This window comes from Zeugodacus cucurbitae, chromosome 4 (genome assembly GCF_028554725.1).
Source record: "Zeugodacus cucurbitae isolate PBARC_wt_2022May chromosome 4, idZeuCucr1.2, whole genome shotgun sequence".
Taxonomy (NCBI): Eukaryota; Metazoa; Arthropoda; class Insecta; order Diptera; family Tephritidae; genus Zeugodacus; species Zeugodacus cucurbitae.
In genome coordinates, this window is record NC_071669.1 from 61,221,013 (window position 1) to 61,239,934 (window position 18,922).

At 31.2% G+C, this 18,922-nt stretch overlaps 1 protein-coding gene across 1 annotated transcript in view; it reads right to left on the reverse strand.

The window, feature by feature from the left end:
• Positions 1-18,922, reverse strand: part of LOC105212457 (G-protein coupled receptor dmsr-1-like) — a 170,758-nt gene that overhangs the window by 116,445 nt on the left and 35,391 nt on the right. Inside the window, exon 2 of the mRNA XM_054229979.1 lies at positions 14,756-14,796. The gene's annotated coding sequence lies outside the window, so the exon portion shown is untranslated. The remainder of the gene's footprint in view (positions 1-14,755; positions 14,797-18,922) is intronic.

The window sequence follows — 18,922 nt, forward strand, 5'->3', positions numbered from 1 at the left end:
CAAACTTTTAATCCGATATCTTCACTGGTGCTTAATTTATATATTGTAAAGTAAGGAATCAAGATTTCAAAATTGTGGTATATGGAAATTTGGCGTGGTTGTAAACCCTAACATCGCCCAAAATAGTATATATTCAAACTTTAGCATTAGGTTATCAAAATAATGTTACGAACCGAATGAATCGAGAGGTTCCTGAGTTTCCTGGTTTTAAGGGATAGATATGTAATAAAATAGCAGGAAAACTATACTTTGGTAAAACCAAATATTTACCGAGTCTAATAATAGGTTTCCAAGTTAAAATTTCTTCAAGTCAAAAAGTTGCTCAATACACGCATCAAAGAAGTGGGTACTATATATTCTATAAATAGCTAACTCCTCAAATTCTATAAGCGACAAGTACTTTGAAAGGAAACAAACCTCTCACTTGGTTAACAGAGAAATTCTAAAAATATTTTTACTTGAAATAAAAAAAAAACGTAGAAGAAGAAACTTTATTACCCAGAAAAGCGCTTACACAATTTATAAATAGCGGCGAGCATGCTTTTAGCGTTACTTGTAGAAACCAATAAATTTATATGATAAATGTGCGATTATTATATGCAGTGTGTAAGTAAAAGCTTTCGCTCGCCACAAGAAATCAGCGTAGCCACACACCCACACACACGCATACGCGCACACACAATCAATTTTATGCTTTTTAATTTCACGCTGGCAACATTACTTTCCACTTTCGTGCCACAAATGCTAACAAGCAATGGCGTAGCGCTTAATCTGCATATGCAATTATGCTTATACTACATCTACTTATATGTATATGTTTATACGATATGTATTATGTAACGCCCTTGTAGAAGTGCTGCGTACAGTTTAAGAAAATTACTGCACTCCTCTGGGTATTAAAAATTATTATCAACATATGCATATGTAGCGAAAGTGTAGAACACAACAACAAACTTACAGACACAACAACAAATAATTGTTGTTGCATTTGCGCTCTTATGCGTGCGTCAAAATTATGGTAAACAAGTACGAAAAAGTGGGGTCAAAAAGAAATAGGCCAAAAGTGCAAACAATGGCAGAACTTTCGCAGTCATTCAAACACACATACACACACATACATATTAACAAATACATATGTGTGTGTATTTGGGATTTTGCATATGCGTCCGCGTCTGTGTTTGTTGAAATTTATGTGAATGCTAAAGTAGACAGTGAAAGTAACGAGTGAAAAAGGCAAACAATGCGAAATGTCAAGCGTGATGTGCATCCTTGGGGCGGACACACAAACATATTTACATACACATATACATATATATATGCTCAATTTCATCTATATTAGGGATGTCCGATTTTTTGAAAAAATACAATTTTATTAATTTATTTTAATTTTGAACTATCGATGTGTAATTGATGTAGAAGATATTATACTATTCAAACTAAGTAAATCACAATTTTTGAGTATATTTTAAACGTTACAAAATAAAAAAAATCTTGTTGTTTTCGGAGTCTTTAAAATCTTAAAAGCATTATTCGTACGGTGGTTAATTAAAAAAAATTGAGTTCCAAAGCTTTATAATGAAAATTTTGCCCTAATTTTGAAGGTATCTAAGCCGGAATATTTAAAAACTAGCTGACCCCACAGGCGTTGCTCTGCGTGAAATTATTTGTTTTGAAAAGGAAAAAAAGTTGAATTTAGATTGTATTGAAAATCATTTATTTGCGATCTTTCTACATTTTTTTGTTCAATGTAACGCAGCTTGACAACAACATTTTTTGTTTTCTGTTCCGGAGCGTAAATGTACAGAGTAGATGGTTTTTCAACTCGTGAACATTCCACATATAGCTGACCGTATGAACTATCACATTATTCGCTTGCTGCGACACAATCAGGGTTCAATTACACAGTTTCGATATAATTACATAACAATGACAGATCCAACTTTAAGATGTAAATGATGCGGTGGTATGTCAAGCAAATGCAAAAAATTTTGAAATTCAACACACAAATCTCCCGGAATTTGATTTGAATCGTATAGATGAAGTCAGCAACATCGGTCTTTTTGACAGCTAAAATTGTGCATGCACTCAACCAATCGTAGTTACTTATAATTTTGGCCAATATGTTCAGATATACATTCGTGATGAGTTCATCTTTCGTTGAAGTGAATTGACAAATGGCAGATGGAATTGATATCAAACCATACATTTCGAATTTTTAACAGTTCTTCTGTGGTTTTATCCTGTTGCAGGAACACTCGTATATTCATGGCCAATCATATGGTTTTCACGTACCGCCACAAATACGATGATTTAGAATAAAAATTGGAAGATAATTATTTCACAGATCTTTCATTGCTCTGTCAAGTGCTTCTAGAGAATTGCACTTATCTTATCAGTTTACAATTCTTCAACACTTTTGCCATAGCTGATTGCCTTGCAAACACGTGTTTCATTGATTTGCATGTTTAACGGAAGCTTCAGTGCCGAATGTGTCGTTCTTCCAACTTCTAGTTTTAAATAAACTTGAAGGAGATATAGTCACATACACATCTATTGATAATGTAATGGATCAAGAAGATGTGGTCCATTCCCACAGGAGTTTCTAAATTCTTTGAACCCAAGTGGCCTTCCTCCACAATCCTTTAAACTAAAATTAGGCGCCCCAATAATTTTACTTAGAAATCTGAAACGGGACCCGTCTTCAAGTCAAATTTCTTCGCAATAACGTGATGGTTGCAATCGTTTTGACTGGTCCAGCAGTTGGTCAAACAGTACTTATACCTCGCATCCCGATGATCCAAAATGATATACCTTTTAATTTTAAAAGAATTCAATTTCCCCTTAAGCTATCTTTCGCCGTTACAATTAGTAAATCGCAGGGGCAAACATTTAAACACGTTGGGATCGATTTACGCCAAGACTGCTTTTCACATAGCCAATTATATGTCGCGTTGTCAAGATCAGGTTGCGGAGAAAATCAATATGTTCTTCTGCCACCAGAAAATAAAACAAATAATATAATTTACGCAGAAGTTCTTTGATAACAGAAATTGACGCGGATGAAGAAAAAAACGAAGCCCAAAATCACTATTCCACGCGTACGAAATCGCGGGCACAGCTAGTATTATTATGTTAATTCAACTCTAACAAATAATTTCGACCAAATTAGTTATCACAAAAACGGTACTCACAGACTTTTCTTTTAGATCATTAAAAGAGAAATAATTCTTTCATACATAACTTTTGTGTATCTGGAACCGCTTTCGCAGCGCAAGGAACGGAAGCCCTCAAACATAAATAATTTCCCCCGTTTTTTACACATTTACCACTGTTTCTACACAGCGTGATGCTGTATAGCCTATAGCCTTCCTCGATAAATGGACTATCCAACACAAAAAGAATTATTCAATTCGAACCAGTAGTTTCGGAGATTAGCGCGTTCAAACAAACAAACAAACAAACTCTTCAGCTTTATAATATTAGTATAGATTAAAATTTTTTTACTTCACAATTTTCAGAATATAATTTTGAATATTTTATTTCGATTTATTTATAATACGTAATTTTATTAAGCTAACATACAATTCGACGCAAATATTCGGCATAAATTCCGCTAGAATAATGAAAATCGATATATATAGTATATGGGGCCTGGGGTAATTTCTAGACCGATTTCTTTAATTTTCGGCACCAAGCTACATTATATCGAAAATTTTACGCTCCATTAATTTTACTAAGATATCTGCCATATTAACCGATATATACGATATAAAGTACACCGGTAGCTTGAAAATCCGTGTATGTGGTATGTGGGGGCATGGAGAAGTTATGATCCGTTTTAAACTTTTTTGGTACGATGCCCCACTACTACAAGAAAAGCATCTCCTTTGAATTTTTCCTAAAATATTTATCGATATTTTTTTATAACTAATCACCAGCACTCAGGTCCTCATGTTCGTAATCTGGAGCCTTGAAAGGTCATAGTTCGATTTCGGCGATTTTTTAGAAACGAACGGACGAATTTACACTAGAAATGCAATATTTGTATTTCTTTAAATATTTATACTTTAGTTGCCATTTCGATAAGCGCGTTCCAACTGTGATATACATTTGGGCTGTCAAATAGGATGTTTTCTAAAAAATATAATGATATATTTTCCAAAGAAGTTTGTCTTAAAATAATGTTTGAAATATATATATAATGTAGAGAGAAGAAACACCAATTATTATATCAAAGAATAATTAAAATTAAAACCTTAGTAAGATATGGAATCAGATTTCCGACACTCATTTATTTGAAATAAATAAGTAAATTTTTTTGTATGAGTTTTTGTAAAATCCATTATTATTTCGAATTTAAAATCACTCGCACTAAAACTACCAATTATTGAAATTCTCAGAATCTTCAAAAATCATAATAATCTGTAAAACTTTTACGAAGTTCAATTTGAAGACTTTAAGCTCATTGAAGATATGAAAAAATTTCTCGATATGTTAAGTGCAAATCCGCTTTATTTTGACCTTTCACCTTTTCGCTTGCATTTCATACAACAGCTTCTACTCTTGCGTACTTTTTTATTAAAAGCGTTATGATTTAATGGTTCGACCAGCTATAAGCCGGCTTACTTATTTTGCGAGATTTTCTTTTTGCCATATTAAAGGCAAAACTTGGGTTAGGGAAGTTCGTCAATAAAGAAAAAAAGTTCAAAATTACTACAAAATCACTATAAAAGACAATGCATGAGAAAATGCACATAACTGAAGTCTACATTTAGGCACTATTGCTATAAAATAAAATTGAAGTATACATTTAGACGCAACACATTTTTACCCAATATTTCATTTCCTCACCAGCATTTTACTGCACTTCTCAACGAGTTTATGCTAGAATTAATTTATAGTAAACTGGCTTGAAATTCAAAAGTGTGATTTTATATGTATAGATATTGCAAGCAAGTGCATTTGCTAAGTAAATATGTACAGAGACTCGCTTGCGAACCAACGCAACAAAGTAGAATGACACAAAGTGGCATACGGGTGACAACACAGCAAATATAAGATACAAATGTATGTATGTATGTATGTGTGTTGCACCACAATGGCCAACAACTGAGCATACTTAAGCAGATTTTGGCCTACCAACTTCCCCATTCGGGGCACATACTCAAACAGCAGCTCGTTGAGGTTTTGTTCTACCATTTTTCCTTTATCAGTCACCTTTGCAACGACAGTTTGTACCACAAATATACACGACAGTGCACATATATACAGTTCACATGTAAAGGTGTGTATGTGTTATTGTTGTTGCAGTCATAACTTTTGTCGTCAGCAGCCTCGACAGCATCATATAGTCGTAACTAGCCGTACTATAAATTCTATGTCAACAACGTAGACAGTTACAGAGTAGCAGAGGCACACACATATGTACTTACATATACATCTACAAAGTGGTAAGTCACAGATGTGTCCAATGGCAAATAAGACTTCTACTTCCGGCAGCCACTTGGCAACAAATGCAACACTGTGCCTTGAGGTAAAAAAATAAAAAAAATACTCATACGCCACGTTGCACCTGACAGTTGATTGTATTTGCTACATACATGCCAGCAACAACAACAACAACAATACAACATATTTTGTTTACCTTTTTCTTTCTCTCTCTCTCTATCTCGAATTCGTGTCAAAAAAGTTTTTCAAGTTCACTTGTGGTTGTTATTGTTGTTGTTGCAGTCTGTCAAATGTTGTCTAGTAAAAAAGTTTGTGCAAAAAAACAGGCAATAAGCGAGCAGGAGAGAAGTTGGAGGGGAACAGAAGAGGAGCAGAAGACTAGCACACATCTGAGCGCTCCTTGACTTCGATAACGGTGCAAATCTGCACATACAAACAAATACTCAAATAAACAACTGCAAAAAATTACTATAAAACGGTGCTTCCTCTGCTGTAAACAATCAAATGCTGGTAGCGGTAAAAAAATGGATTTTCTGCTCCGCTTAAATGTATGTGCATAAGTGTGCAAAAAATTTAAGATTACAACTGCCAGTGTCTTGTTGGAAAATACAAGAGATGACAAACAACAATTTTACGGACTCATAATTCGGATGTTTTCACATTTGGCGCTGTCTAAAAATGCCAAAAAAAAGTGAAAGAAAATAATAAAAAGTGCATGGCACCCTTTCTCGAAATTTTTTTTTTTCATGTCTCTTCTGCTCATAAGCTGGCTACTCGATTCATGAGCGAAAAAAGTACTAAAAAAAACAAACAAGTATATTGATTTCTGGTTGGTTGCATGCATGCTTTGATGTGGAAAATAAATAAAGAGAAATACTAATTTAAATATTTGTGTTTGAAATTCTTTTGTTTTTCATGTACATAATGTAAATTTTTTGTATGCAAATATTGAAAAATATATACTCGTATATTATTTCGTGGAAACAACATTTTTTGTGGGCATTGTTATGTTTTCATTTAGCTTGTCGTAGAGCTCAAGTAGAAATGTGATGAAGATGTAAAAATGGTAGTCTAGAATTACTGAACATAAGTACCCTTCTTGGGTCTACGAAATTACCTAATAATTGATAAGGTAGTAAAATCACTTAAATAGCATATTATTTATCATTCAGATAAATGTACAATATTTTACAAAATTTAGCACAATAAAATTGTCATATATACTAAATCACTCTAACCCAAAATGTCTACGCCTTATTTAATTTCATTATTATTGATGCAAAACAATTATCCAAACTAGAGCTCTTGGTATTCCACTAATCGACTAACCGGGTTGGCCACATAGACTATTATTCGAATAATAATATTCGGTTTGCAAAATCCGGATAGTCGTGCGTCGTCGACTATTCGATTAACCGCTCATTTTCGACTAGCCGGATATTGTGAGTTCATCATTTTCTTATATTTATTGAAAAAAGGGAAACACACGAAAAATATTGCATGAAACTGCTACAAATTTTTTATACAAGAAAACGTCAAAGGCTGATTAGATTTCAAACAATTTTCATTTATTCAAATACTCTCAGCAGAACAACTATTCGAATAGTCGCAATGTTATTAATCGGTTAATATTCATACGCACAGTTACAAACCGGATATACGAATAATCGATTTTCAGAACTCCAAACCTATTTGTCCATGAAGCCACAAATTTGCACTAATTTTAATATTTTTTGTAAAAAAGGCTATTCACGTGATAACCCATTTATTATAGTGAAACTTTAAACGCGTTTTCCTCGAAACGACATTTCTCAAAATCTCAAAATTGCTGATTATCATAACTCAACGATACGTCGACCGATCGACTTCAAATTTAAACTGAGTATTCTTGAATATATCTACTTTTCGATTGGTTGAAAATTGTCAATTTGGTATTAAAGGGAAGAAAATTTTTTACCTAAAAAAACGAATTCTTTATTCAGAACAACGCCATTTTCTCAATTTTTGATATTTTTCAAAAATCATAGGTCATTATATAGGAAATATATTTAACTTTAATAACCTTTGTGACTTTTTTGTTTCAGCAAATCATTCGGATGACATCATGTCAGCAGTTAGGGAACTTTTATTTTGGCACCTCCGAAGACAGCATATAACTCCGTTGTTTTTCAATATTTTTGTAAAGAAAAAGGTAGTTGAAAATATACCCTATTTATTCAAAAAACTTCGAAACAATGGATCGAGTACTTTCTTTTTAAAAAATTTACGAAAATCGCCAAATTTTTCATAGGTTACACTGGTAACATCCATATACTTAATTATTTTATTAGTTTTACAGGTCTTTTCCAAATGCCGCAACCTCAGAGAACCCGCTGTAAAAATACATTAGTGAACTTTCAAAGCTTTAATAATCAAATCTGAATACTCTAACCCCAGAGCTATTAGTGGTGAGCTTTAGAAAACACTGGTTACATATAGTTATTATTTCCTGCAGCCAATATTGAGAAACGGTATAAAAAAAGGAAATGAAAATAGAATTGGTTTAACACTGTCAGCTATTAAAACTGCGATCCGCAGAGAGTTCAGTTAACGTCTCTGGACAGTCATCTTAGTAATATTCCTCCAAAATATTTTACAAATATTTCTGCCACTCCAAGAACAACAACAAAAAAAAACTCCTCATATTTCTATTCACTAAGGTAAGTCTGTCTAAATAAGCGAGCTGTTCACCACACATCATTAACCTTAGAGAAAATTATGAGAGACTAAAGAGTTTGAAGATAGAATCATCACAACACGCTGACTCAAGAGAGCGCTCTATATATAATTTCCTTGAAGAAAGGCGACAAAATTGAGATTTTGTTTCAATCTCAGTTCTGGCTGTGGATCAGAGCCTACATTTAGGAGTAATTTGGAAAGCTGGATTAGTGTTAAAATCATAGATGTTTGTATAACATTTTGAAATTAAAATCTAGAGGGGAAGATATTAGAATTTTAAAAATATTAATAAACCATAAAAAATATTTTTTTTAGGAAGAGTATTATTAAAACCCCCAAGCACTTACTTATATATGTACTCGTATATCTAAATTCCCACGGACATTCGAAACGACAAGTTTCCGGCTAAATGTCGATAGTAAAAATATAATATTTATATATGTATAAGCATACAAACAACAAATAGTGCAGCGTCTCTTGAGAGCTGATTTTCCACACCTCATTGGTAACGCATACGAGTATATGTGCACATAAATAATGCAACGGCTGAGTCAACACTCATGCAACTAAGCTGTGCCGACTTACCACCACCAACGCTACTTACAACGCATTGTGTGCAGCTACAGCGTGTTGACAAATAGCAAAAGAAACAAACAAAATTTCACATAACTAAAATTGCACGTGAATAACAGACGGACATATATACATAAATATATATATATATAAATATGTACGTATATAAATAAATATGTACGTATATAATATTATTTGCTTGTATGCAACCGCAACAGTTTATGCCACAGCACCATACTATTGTTATGCAACTATTTCAATTCATTCATATAAATATAGCAACAAACATACATACATTTATATGTGTATATTTGCGCATATGAAATTCTCAAATATTTATATGTACAATTGTGCATGTCATCTCTATTTCACTTGGCTCGCACCCACATTTACCATACATACATACATAGAGACATTCCTGCGCTGCGCTGCTGCACACGGCGACGTTTTGAAGTGCATTTCAAGGCTGAGCGCATTTCACAGCTACATTGCCGTCGGCAAATATTTGTATGTGCATATGTACGGGCAGAGATTTAATATAAATTCATACAATACAGGCGAGCTGGCATACTTTTGTGCAGGTATTACGAGTACAATTTAATATTTAAGTGACGCAGCGCGCAGGCAATGCAATAAAGTGCATATGTATATATATCTTATTACATATATATGCATTTCTACATACTATGAGACAGCACCAAGCATATGCTTTTGTTGTAAAATGTTGGTTTTCAGGCATTCGCCATATATTTGACTTGAAGTGAGTCAATGCATTGTGCGGCTAGGAAAGCATATCTCTATTTTTTGGTATGTGACACAAGTGCGCGTGGTATATATAATATTTAAGCATATATTTACAAAGTAGATATGTTTATACATAGTTGAACCGGAGAAGCAATTGAGAATACTCGTGATATGTGAGTTCATAGAAGATTGAGAGAGAAGAGAATTTATTGTTGTAAAATGTGCGCAATAATTTCAGAAGGCTCGCTATTTTAGTAGTGTTAGTCCTGCAAATATGGATAACTTATGCATGATTAAGTAATAAGTAAAAGTGTTAGTTAAATTAAATTTATTTACATAAAACAATAAATCTAGTAACAAAGACACCTAACAAGACGGGCGCGGCAGAAGTATCTATCTAATTAGATAAAAACAGTATAAATTAAAATAAAAGAAGCAAACAAGAGGCATGACCTTATTATATGTGATGTTATGGAATAATGGAAAATTGTGTCTCTCGGCTTCAATTTATTCCGACTAATCACGGTGGTCACTTGGTCGAAATCATTTTTATAAAATAATTGAATATAACATTTAATTATGTGCGTTTAATTTCTTCCTGAGAACCACATTACATTCATACATTCTCTGCAAAAAAATATAGACAGTATCCGACAAAATTATGAATACATCACCACATTTTTTAATATTATTTGAATAATTTCCCAAAAATTCATCAAAAAAATGCACATGATATTAGTAGATACTATAAGCTACCAAATAATAATGGTATGATATCTACCGTTAGCTTTTGTTTCGCTAGCAAAATTAAGACTTTTTTGAAGATTTACACACGACAAAATGATGTATACCGTGGCAATATTTGCCATTTAAGTAGGAAAATAGTTTAGTTTAGGGTTGTATTGCTACAATGGTCTATCAAGTACAAATTTAGAGCCCTCAGCACAAAAAATGGACTTGGAAGATATTTTATATACCATCAGGATAATGACCCCAACCTTACAAGTTGGGTTAGGAAGAATGTTACGATCAAAAATCGACAGAGCTCGTACTATGGCCTGACCAAATCTCTGACTTAAATCGTATTTTAGTATTTATAGTAATATTTAAATGATAAGCTCGACCGATATTCTTGTGATCCCAATAAATGAGACAGTTTAAATTGATTCAAGGACTCCTGGGAAAACATATCACAATCAAAATCTCAAAGTCTTTTGGCTGTGATTAACGCTAAAGATGCCAACACTAAATATTGAAGCTGCATTTATAAGCTAATCTTATAATACATGGGGGTATCCATACTTTTGTCGTTGTTAAGCAAATAGTTCAAATGTACAATATATAAATTTAATGTTTTTAGTCAAAGAGATAAATTTCACTGCTTAAAAGATATTATAATTTTGATGTTTACATTCATAGGGTATGCATAATTTTGTCGGACACTGTATATATATTATCTAAAATGTAATTACTAGATTATTTTGCATTTTTTTCGAGCTAAGAATAGTTATTAAATATTTCAAAAATATCACCTTGCTTTCATAAAGTTTGTTATTTTATTTCGCCCGCATGTAGGCAACGTTATTATTACAATGCTGTGTTATCGACGAAAAGCATTGCCTACATTTAGGCTCACCCTAATTCAAACATATCGTTTTTTTATATTTTTAATAGAAACCAGTAACGTAAGGATTAAACTAAAATGAGATAGATGAATAGCTTTTCACATTACTTGAAAAGGTATCAATAAATCTTGGAATACATGTACTACTTCACAATATGTAAAACTCATGCAAAAAATAATTATGTTAGTAACTGCATGAAGTGCAGATGGTTAAATTTTCGGAACATTTTTTAGTTAATTTTCTGTAGGATAAGACGTGTTGTATTGGATAGAGTAAAATGATAAACAAACCAAGGAACATGTACAATTTATAGTCATATACATACAAGGTTCTTAGAAAATTTTATAAAAAATTCTTAAAACTTCGAAAAATATTTTTTTACCTTTCACAATATAATAGTTGTTATATCTTACTTTATTCCTAAAAATGTCCAAGTATTTCATATTACCACACACTCAATCTGTCCTCTTCTCAAATGCGTTCGTATTCTCTTTCTCCCACTTTCATAAAGCAGCAAGTAATAAGCGAGCAAGCAATTATATGCTCATACAACCAAAATCCTTAACAACTATTGCTTGTTGAAATCCGTTTTTATCTCCAAAAGACCGCAAATTGTGGGCACAGATAGCAAAGTGAGGAACGAGGAAATTATCCAAAAATACACACACGCAAGCGCTTATACCTGAGATACTCAAAAAATACATGCATCTATATAATTATGTCATTGAGGTTTTGCGTGCACACAAGCAACTGGCACGATAGTGCTCGAGCAAACAATGGAATACGTCAAGTATGATGAACAACCTTGAGTGAGGAAGGCGTTGCACAAAGATGCACGAAAACTGGAATATATGTTTCTACATATGTGCATATGAGCAGTTATGTGTAGAACAGTAGTTACTGTATATGCACATATAAATATTACAATAGATTAATAACGGTGTATTTGATACATATATGACAGCATATCACTCATACAACAGCACAAATACATATTTACTTCCTCGTTGCAGTCAATTCCTATTTTTTGCCAGCATTTTGTTACAAATTCGTCTTAAAGCAATCAAAAATAATGCACACACATAAATACGCAGCAGTCATCTATGTATTTCAGTTCACTTCACCAACAGGAGCAGTAACAGCAGCATACAATTAATCATACGCCATGTTGCACCGCACACACTGCAGTCACATTTGCAATTCAAAGCATACTTTTAGGTTATGCAGTGTTACTTCTTCTGCTGACTTACGCATTTTTCTCTAAAAGCAAATATGCGATTGAGTTTGCTGTAAATGCATGAAGTTTTCAAGTATTTTTGAAGTTCTTTTTTAATGCGGTGTGCAGAATTTAAGGAAATAATATATGCAGTTGCTGCGGCAAAAGGGCTTCCGAATTTTTGTGAAATATTTGATAACTGAACTTTCGGTGCGCAGATACATGGCTTGTGTCGGAAGAATGTCAGCGAAAAGTAACTGTAATGCTGGAAGCTACACAAGTGCAGCAGTAAATTGCAGGCGAGAAGTTAAGAAGTCACGCAAAAATTTTGCGCAAATTGTGGTGCTGTCATTCAAAATATGCTTATTTATTATTTTTTTTTTTTGAGAATTTATTGGTTGATAATATGCAACGAAATTTTGTTACGTCACGCTTGTAGTATACTTATTGCGATCGTTTAATAAAGACGCACCTAATTTAAGGGGACACCCGCCATTCTCGAACAAAATGGAGGACCTTTGAAAATTCGTTTTTGAAAATCGCCTTTTTTTCAGCCACAAATCAAGTTGAAAAGTAAAGAAGATCTTCAACGAATTGATTCATCCTAGTTCATATTATAGCTATATATGAATAGCATATATTTATATATTATATTTGGAATCTATTGGATTAGTAGCTTTTGAGTAACCTCTTGCGCTAGACGTAAAAACACTGTTTCGAGAAAAACGCGTTTAAAGTTTTGAGGCGCTCTCGCCGTCGCCTCACGCTTCCACCTTAAATCAGTTTTATCTTCAAGAGAAATTTTCACTACAAATTTTAAAGGAACATTCTTGAATAGTTATAGGTTCGAATTAAATTATATTTTTAAAACCGAGAATGGGGGGGTCCCCTTAATAAAATTTGTTAAGCTCTTAATTCTAAAATTTATATTATTCTCACCAAAGAAGAGGCTGAAATGTTGGCATCTATTTCAAAAATTTAAATAAAAAATTGCTAATACAAAGAAATTTTTGGAAGGGTGCCATTAATTTTTATTTTTAAATTTTTTTTAATAAAAAATAATAATTAAAATAAAAAAAATTTAGTTGCAAAAAAATTGGTTGCCGTATCCAGATTAAATAAATATTTCCATGAAAACTTCCGTTGTACTGAAAAAAAACTTCAAAGTTCATAGAAGTGCTTTCTTCTTTGTTAAAGGGATTATTAATTAATTCAAGAATATTTATATGTAATTTTATACAAATTAATGTGTTTTTTTTTTATAATTTTTCTATTCACTTTACTTCCGTTTTATCAAGGCAATCCTTTTGCTTCCAAAGAAATTTATATTAGAAGAAACAAGAAATAATTCTGCTGCGACATCAAGGTCTTCTACAGCTTACTTTATATTTACTTTAATCAGTCTTTTATAGCTAAATTTTCGTTTATTCTTTTCTCCAGGCATTCATTTTTCTTTCAGTACCGCATTCACTACTTTATCAATAATAAAATATCTCTCTTGGCAACCGCAACATTTTCTCTCTTATCTTTTTAGCTTTGTGTTCCCTGCAAAGGCATGTAAATGAGTTTTAGGAAGTGCAAAAATTATCTTGGTTTGTAAGGTGGACTGTAGATTGCTAGCCTTTGTATGGAATTGATTAAAAGGAAGCTTTGTGTTTAATACTTTTACTGCAAGATTGATAGTAGTTTCATAGTTTCATTTGCATTTTTAGTCATTTGTTGTACTGAAGGTATTATGAGGAGAAATTGAAAATTGCTTTGGTGTTATAATTAAAATTTGGTTCTGCTTTTCTACACATTTTTTCCCAGCACGTGGTAAGAATACAATAATATTTTTGAGTTGACCTTTCCGAAATTTTGAAAGAGGGTTCTCATTCATACATATGTACATATGAATATTATTTAGTAGTGTGAAAAAAGAAATTAATGGCTAAGAATCATTTCCTCTATCGATTTTTATTTCTTTTCATTAATAAAAAAATAGTATTTATATATGATTTAATTTTTATCAATATTTTTTGGACCTTCTAGGGTTGCCAACCAAATATTTTTTTTCATAAAAATTTCAAATTTTTAATTTTATTTTTTATTTTTTTAATTTAAATATATTAAAAAATATAGATTATAATATTAAATACAGATTTAAACGTTATTTAAAATTGATTTTTGATATTAGGTGTTGCAGTGTTGCCAATTCATTAAAATATTTTCCAAAAAAAAAAAATTATTTTAGTTCGAAATTATGTTGCTTAAATTAAATATAAATTTACAAAAAATTCTAATTTATTTTCAAACATTTATCAAATCACCAGAGTTGCCAACCATTTAAATTTTTTTTTGCATTTCATTTATGTTCCAAGGTGTCAATTACTTAAAATGCTTTCATTTATTACTATTTCTTTTAATTTTCAAATTCTGTTTCAAAACTCACCTATCCAGCTGTTTTCAGAACTTAAACGCGTTGAGCGAAACCTATAAAAAAAAAAACAGATTTTTATAAAATTGTATTTTTAAGTCGTTAAAAAGGCGTTTTGTACGGAGAATATATCATAAAAATACTTAAAGTAAATATAAAATATTTGAGTATATATTACGATAACAACTTTCTTAATAATAACAAAATATATGAATTTCCTAATAAATTTCATTAGTAATTAAACACAACTAAGCCCAAAACAAGCTTCCTTAAAATCCAATTAATATTTGCTGCGCCAAACACGTAATAAACTTCACATAATTCATATGCAAATGAACAATCTAAGTAATCCATCACTGGAAGCTATCAAAAAAGTTATCAAAACTGTATGGCGCCTACCGCTCAAACGCAGGCGGACAGTCTGCCTGGCACCAGCATGCACAAACAAGTGTGTGTGTGTGCATGTGTATGGGAGTGTGAAAGTGTTCATGCATGTATGCTGTTATATTAAGCAGCAATTTATTGTGTCAAAATATTTAACTTTTCATCAGCTTAATTATTATTATTTTTGACACAAATATATGGCAAACACATGCTGTACATATGCCAGCACTAACGCACAGGCATTGAAAGAAGGCTATTTGCTTTCGACAAAATTTAATTCTCTCTATATATATGTATATTTTATCTTTATATAAAGCACTTATATTTACACATGTTCATGAGTGATAAATTCTGTATACACTCGCATACTTTTCAACACACATAAAACTTAATTGCTTTATTTTATAGAGTATTTCAAGAAGGCGTATACGAACTATTCGTTCATTAGTTCACAGCTACGTTGTTGGAATTAATTATAATGGGAAAACTTCAAGGAAATTGTTGACAATTTTCGCTTTCTTTATATGTAAATTTTTCGCATTGCTAGTTAGTTTGATATACAGAAAACTCTTTATCATTGCTTGCAGATGTACTTGACTTACTCAAGTAAGTAAGTGAATATGTAGGTATTTAAGTATATAAGTATGTCAGTATATAAGCATGTAAGTATTTAGGTGTATTAGAGTTGTAATTTAATTATGTTGTTGAAGTTAAGTTGTCTTAATTTACTTAATTAAGGTGGTAACCCTACTCAAAAAGTCTCAAAAATGTAGTGATAACTTATCACATTACTACCCAAAATATATATTTTATTTAAATTTTTTTAAATCAATAAAATATTTTTGCAATAGTTGGCAACCCTGCTAAAGTAAAACCACTTTTTTGTATTAATAAGACCTTGCATATTACTAAAATTACAATGAATAGGGTTATAGTATATAAATTGTTAATTCCCTAATTTATTTTTGAAGTGGCAACTCCAAAAAATCCCGTTATATTTTTTACCTGTTTAGTTTACACCAAATTATGCTATGTATATTTATTGATAAAATCGACCAAATTCAAACACAGAAAATTAAAAAATTTTTATTAATTTTTCATTATGTGGCAACCTTTTTTCGAAAGAATTTCATATTCACTTTTAATTTATAATTGTATAGCAGTCAAATATTGCATTTGTGAAAAATAAATGAAAATAATAATTATCATTAAATAATATGAAAGCCACAAGGTTGCCACTTTTTTATATAATATAATTTTTTTTGGGAATTTTTACATATGTTTATTTTTAAATTGACTTCAGGTGAAATATAAAAATCAAACAAATTTCGGGAATGTCAATTTCCAATATGACAAAAAAATTATAGGGTTGCCACACATATTTTTAAATAGAGTACAAAAAACGAGTGCATCTATCTATCTTTTACTCTATCACACTTTTTCTCCAGCAAAACATTACAACAATAAATAAAATAAAATAATTAAAAGCAGCTACTCTGTGCTCCACTGAAATACCCAAAAGACTCCAAACACACAGTCAGTCAGCCACAAAGCAATATTTATAATTTCACATAAATTAATTTCACTTAAACCAGAAGCATCTTAGCAAATAAGCACAAAGCAAGCGTAGAATGTAAACAAGTATGAAATGCCAAAAATGAATGACAGCAAAGCTTAAATGAGAATATTAATAAATAAAGCATTAAAATGCATAAAAAAATAAATAAATAAACAGAGTAGCCGTTTCTGTTGAAACCGTCACTGAGTTGAAGATTCACAACTCGTTGCAGAAAGGTAAATAAACGTTATTTAAGTTGTTGTTATAATTCTTGAAAATTCTAAGTTTCACTTTGACAGTTGACAAGATTTAATTGCATAACTGTAATTAAAAAGTACCTCACAGAGCAGTACAATTTTAATAACTATACATAGATAAACAAGTTAAAATATTTGATATGAGCGAAATAGAGAAAATAGAGAGGAGTGTAGAGTGACTTGAGTATAAATTAAAAATTTACTAAATTGAGTTTTTGAGCAAGTAAAGTTGCTTTTGATATAATAATTAAGTTGACTTTGCAGATTTTACGTTGAACAAATTTTATTTTTATTTTTTTAAAACAAGTTAAATATTTTACATTGAGTTTTAGGAAGATATTTACTCGCATGACAAATTTGAAGAGTTAGGTGGTTGGCAATGACATAAATGAACCCGAAAGAAAAAATATATTAAATCAAGTTATGTTGTTTTTTTAAATTAGCGTTAAAGTACTTTTGTCTCCCAGTGTAAAATTTTGAAATATATTCCGTGCTAAATTTAATAAATTTTTTATATTGCATGAACACAATTTCAGCCCTATTTTGCTTGCCCAAAGTATTTTTCTGCTTTAGTAGACACAATTTATTGTAGACAAATAAATAAATTTGTGTGTGTCATGAGTATGAAAAGTTGTATATATCTAAATATGCAGAAAATAGGTTATGCTGTTATTTTGCATTGTGGTTGCGCAAAAGTCTGAAATTTTATTATTTTTTTTTTGATTTTTCTTATTATATTTTATTTGTTGCTCTTTTGCTTCACTTCTGTCTTCATTGTTCCAATTTGTGGAATGGAAAAATATAAAAAGCATGTTCCCATGCAATTCATAAATTTGATTTCATTTTTGATAAATGTGTGAGCGCTCAAAAACGGCTGTCAAATATTTAAGTCATTTTAATAAAAGCATTTTGTGAATTAAATTCATTTTATAAAATCATAAATTATTTACATGAGTTGTGAAATATTCCCAAAGATAAACAATTTACAAACTGAAATATGAAAACAGGATATTATAAGTAAATGTAAAATATGAAATAAATTTTAGTGGTATAAAGTTTCACATATGAAATGTCCAGATAATATGATATCGCGTTGTTTGTCTAAGCGACCATTCTTTCAGACAATACTCTGTAAACACAAACATATCGACGGAGCTTAGTACACAGCAAGATACGATCATGTTAAGGTTATGTTTTTCATGAATTTGTCTGTAATCTTATGGATTCTTACAAAGGTCGATAACTTCCTATAGATCAATATCGGAAACATAAAGTTCCAGACCAGGAATCATAGACAAGCAAGTTGGAATTAGAAAACTAGTATTGCAAGACCAAAAATTTATAAAATGAGTTCACCAGCCGCTTGTAATATATGTATATAGTGGTCTCTCGAATTGAGTTTAAAGATCTTACAATATTAGACACTACTAAGGTTGTCAACTGAAATGATTGTAGTAAATAATCGGAATATTTCACTGTATATCTAACTGTACTGTGTTACCGTCCAGTTTGGGATGACTTAACTTATATCAAGAATACCTTATTTTACCCTACAATATAGTTGAGATTCCAAAGATTCAATTTCATGAAGTATTCAATCGTATGATGATTTCATATATGGGTTCGTCAACGTCAAAAAGAACTGAATAGTAAAATAAATGAACTTCTATAGGTTAATGTTTCCACGAATTGTTCCCAAGGACTGAGGCCAGTCAAAGTGCCCTTCAAACAGTTTTAAATTTAAATCAGTTTCTTAATCATACCACATCTACAGATATTATTTTCATATAGAATATCTAGAAGTTAGTGGCAAATGTAAAATAGAGGAGGAGCATAATATAACATACATCGAAACACACAACTAATAAAACAGTAGAACTTCTTCCATATTTCCTATAAAAGAAGGAGAAAAATGACAGGAGGACGATTGAAGTTCATATAATGTGTTCTCTGCTTTCTCTTCCTTAACAAAAGTAATCAAGT